This window comes from Arachis hypogaea, chromosome 4, assembly GCF_003086295.3.
Source record: "Arachis hypogaea cultivar Tifrunner chromosome 4, arahy.Tifrunner.gnm2.J5K5, whole genome shotgun sequence".
In the NCBI taxonomy this organism is placed as follows: Eukaryota; Viridiplantae; Streptophyta; class Magnoliopsida; order Fabales; family Fabaceae; genus Arachis; species Arachis hypogaea.
Genome location: NC_092039.1, coordinates 106,093,654 through 106,098,146, shown reverse-complemented (window position 1 = coordinate 106,098,146; position 4,493 = coordinate 106,093,654). Strand labels below are relative to the sequence as shown.

At 42.4% G+C, this 4,493-nt stretch overlaps 1 non-coding gene across 1 annotated transcript; it reads right to left on the bottom strand.

The window, feature by feature from the left end:
• Window positions 1-1,007: 1,007 nt before the first annotated feature.
• LOC112798738 (small nucleolar RNA R71) lies at window positions 1,008-1,115 on the bottom strand. The gene has a single exon (XR_003200335.1). It is a non-coding gene; the product is annotated as a small nucleolar RNA R71 (small nucleolar RNA).
• Window positions 1,116-4,493: the final 3,378 nt, after the last annotated feature.

Here is a 4,493-nt window from a genome sequence, read left to right as displayed (position 1 = left end):
TATCTTTTCTTGTTAGTCAAGTTTTTAATTTTCAAATCAAATCTTATTAAAATGTTTTTCAAATCATATTTTCTCAATCACATCTTTTTAAAACCAATCATATCTTCTTAACCACATCTTTTTCAAAATAGTTTTCAATCAAATCATTTTGATTTCTAATTTCAAAATCTTTTTCAAAAATCACTTGATTTCTTTTCCATTTTTCATTTTCGAAAATTAAGTAATGTTTTTCAAAAATGTTTTCAAATTTTCTACTTAATTTTCGAAAATCACTTCCCTCCTTTTCACATCCTTCTATTTATGGACTAAACACTATCCCTTAATGTAAAATTCGAACTCCATCTCCTTTGTTAAGTTCGAATTTTCCACTTCTGTCTTCTACTCTTCTTTTCCTCTGACACCTAAAGGAATCTCTATACTGTGACATAGAGGATTCCACATTTTCTTGTTCCCTTCTCTTTCTTATGAGCAGGAGCAAAGACAAAGGCATTCTTGTTGAGGCTGATCCTGAACCTGAAAGGACCTTGAAGAGAAAGCTAAGAGAAGCCAAAGCACAACTCGCTTTAGAGCACCTGAACGAATTCTTCAAAGAAGAAGAACAAATGGCAGCTGAAAACAACAACAATGCCAACAATGCAAGGAAGGTGCTGGGTGACTTTACTGCACCTACTCCCGACTTCTATGGGAGAAGCATCTCTATCCCTGCCATTGGAGCAAACAACTTTGAGCTTAAACCTCAATTAGTTTCTCTAATGCAACAGAATTGCAAGTTCCATGGACTTCCATTGGAAGATCCCCATCAGTTTTTAGCTGAGTTCTTGCAAATCTGTGACACTGTCAAGACTAATGGGGTTGACCCTGAGGTCTACATACTTATGCTATTCCCTTTTGCTGTAAGAGACAGAGCTAGAACATGGTTGGATTCCCAACCTAAAGAAAGCCTGGACTCTTGGGAAAAGCTAGTCAATGCCTTCTTGGCAAAGTTCTTTCCACCTCAAAAATTGAGTAAGCTTAGAGTGGAAATCCAAACCTTCAGACAGAAGGAAGGAGAATCCCTCTATGAAGCTTGGGAAAGATACAAACAATTGATCAGAAGATGTCCCACTGACATGCTTTCTGAATGGAGCATCATAGGTATTTTCTATGATGGTCTCTCTGAACTGTCCAAGATATCTTTGGATAGCTCTTCTGGAGGATCTCTTCATCTGAAGAAGACGCCTACTGAAGCTCAAGAACTGATTGAAATGGTTGCAAATAACCAATTCATGTACACTTCTGAAAGAAATCCTGTGAACAATGGGACTAGTCAGAAGAAAGGAGTTCTTGAGATTGATACTCTGAATGCCATATTGGCTCAGAACAAAATATTGACTCAACAAGTCAATATGATTTCTCAAAGTCTGTCTGGAATGCAAAATGCACCAAGCAGTACTAAGGAAGCTTCATCTGAGGAAGAAGCTTATGATCCTGAGAATCCTTCAATAGAAGAGGTGAATTACATGGGAGAACCCTATGGAAACACCTATAATCCTTCATGGAGGAATCATCCAAATCTTTCATGGAAGGATCAACAGAGACCTCAACAAGGTTTCAATAACAATAATGGTGGAAGAAACAGGTTTAGCAATAGCAAGCCTTTTCCATCATCTTCTCAGCAACAGACAGAGAGTTCTAAGCAGAATACCTCTGACTTAGCAACTATGGTCTCTGATCTAATCAAAACCACTCAAAGTTTCATGACTGAAACTAGGTCCTCCATTAGGAATTTGGAAGGACAAGTGGGACAGCTGAGCAAGAAAATTACTGAACTCCCTCCTAGTACTCTCCCAAGCAATACAGAAGAAAATCCAAAAGGAGAGTGCAAAGCCATCAACTTGGCCGAATCCTGGGAGGAAGAAGAGGCAGTGAACGCCACTGAGGAAGACCTCACTGGACGCCCACTGGCCCCCAATGAGTTCCCCAATGAGGAACCTTGGGAATCTGAGGCTCAAACTGAGACCATAGAGATTCCATTGGACTTACTTCTGCCATTCATGAGCTCTGATGAGTATTCTTCCTCTGAAGAGGATGAGTATGTCACTGAAGAGCAAGTTGCTAAATACCTTGGAGCAATCATGAAGCTAAATGACAAGTTATTTGGAAATGAGACTTGGGAGGATGAATCCCCTTTGCTCACCAAAGAACTGAATGACTTGTCTAGGCAGAAACTACCTCAAAAGAGGCAGGATCCTGGGAAGTTTTCTATACCTTGTACCATAGGCACCATGACCTTCAAGAAGGCCTTGTGTGACTTAGGGTCAAGTGTAAACCTCATGCCCCTCTCTGTAATGGAGAAATTAGGGATCTTTGAGGTGCAAGCTGCAAAAATCTCACTAGAGATGGCAGACAACTCAAGAAAACAAGCCTATGGACTTGTAGAGGATGTTCTGGTCAAAGTTGAAGACCATTACATCCCTACTGATTTCATAGTCCTAGAGACTGGGAAGTGCATGGATGAATCCATCATCCTTGGCAGACCCTTCCTAGCCACAGCAAAGGCTGTGATTGATGTTGATAGAGGAGAGTTGATCATTCAAGTGAATGAAGAATCCTTGGTGTTTAAGGCCCAAGGATATCCCTCTGTCATCATGGAGAGGAAGCATGAAAAGCTTCTCTCAAAACAGAGCCAAACAGAGCCCCCACAGTCAAACTCTAAGTTTGGTGTTGGGAGGCCACAACCAAACTCTAAGTTTGGTGTTGAGCCCCCACATTCAAACTCTAAGTTTGGTGTTGGGAGGTTCCAACACGGTTCTGAGCATTTCTGAGGCTCCATGAGAGTCCTCTGTCAAGCTAATGACATTAAAGAAGCGCTTGTTGGGAGGCAACCCAATGTTTTATAATTAACTATTTTTCTTTTGTTATTTTATGTCTTTTGTAGGTTGATGATCATAAGAAGTCACAAAATCCATGAAAAAAGCAAAAACAAAATGAAAAACAGGAAGAAAAACAGCACACCCTAGAGGACGCACCTACTGGCGTTTAAACGCCAGTGAGGTTAGTTGTTGGGCGTTTAACGCCCAGTCTGGCACCATTCTGGGTGTTTAACGCCAGAAAGGGGCACCAGACTGGCGTTAAACGCCAGAAAGGAGCAAGATGCTGGCGTTAAACGCCAGAAATGGGCACCAGCCCGGCGTTTAACGCCAGAAATGGCACAAAACGTGATTTTGCATGCCATTTGGTGCAGGGATGACTTTTCCTTGACACCTCAGGATCTGTGGACCCCACAGGATCCCCACCTACCCTACCACTCTCTCTCTTCTTCACCAATCACCTCAACACCTCTTCCCCAAAAACCCCTCACCTATCAAATCCCATCTTTCTCTTCACCACTCACATCCATCCTTCATACAACCCCACCTACCTCACCATTCAAATTCAAACCACTTTCCCACCCAAACCCACCCTCAAATGGCCGAACCTCTCTCTCCCCCTCTCCTATATAAACCCTCCTTCACTCCTTCATTTTCACACACCTTAAACACTTCTTCTTCTCCCTTTTGGCCGAACACAAAGCCCTCTCCATCTCCTCCATTTCTTCTTCTTCTACTCTCTTCTTTCTTCTTTTGCTCGAGGACGAGCAAACATTTTAAGTTTGGTGTGGTAAAAGCATTGCTTTTTGTTTTTCCATAACCATTTATGGCATCCAAGGCCGGAGAAACCTCTAGAAAGAGGAAAGGGAAGGCAAAAGCTTCCACCTCCGAGTCATGGGAGATGGAGAGATTCATCTCAAGGGTGCATCAAGACCATTTCTATGAAGTTGTGGCCTTGAAGAAGGTGATCCCCGAGGTCCCTTTTTCACTCAAAAAGGGTGAATATCTAGAGATCCGACATGAGATCCGAAGAAGAGGTTGGGAAGTCCTTACCAACCCTATTCAACAAGTCGGAATCTTGATGGTTCAAGAGTTCTATGCCAATGCATGGATCACCAAGAACCATGACCAAAGTGTGAACCCGAATCCAAAGAATTATCTTACTATGGTTCAGGGGAAATACTTGGATTTTAGTTCGGAAAGTGTGAGGGTGGCGTTCAACTTGCCTATGATGCAAGGAGATGAGCATCCTTACACTAGAAGGGTCAACTTTGATCAAAGGTTGGACCAAGTCCTCACAGTCATATGTGAAGAGGCCGCCCAATGGAAGAGAGATTCAAGAGGAAAGCCGGTTCAATTAAGAAGGCATGACCTCAAGCCCGTGGCTAGAGGATGGTTAGAGTTTATACAACGCTCAATCATTCCTACTAGCAACCGGTCTGAAGTTACCATAGACCGGGCTATCATGATCCATAGCATCATGATTGGAGAAGAAATAGAGGTTCATGAGGTTATAGCCCAAGAACTCTATAAGGTGGCGGACAAGTCCTCTACCTTGGCAATGTTAGCCTTTCCTCATCTCATTTGTCACCTCTGTTATTCAGTGGGAGTTGACATAGAGGGAGACACTCCCATTGATGAGGA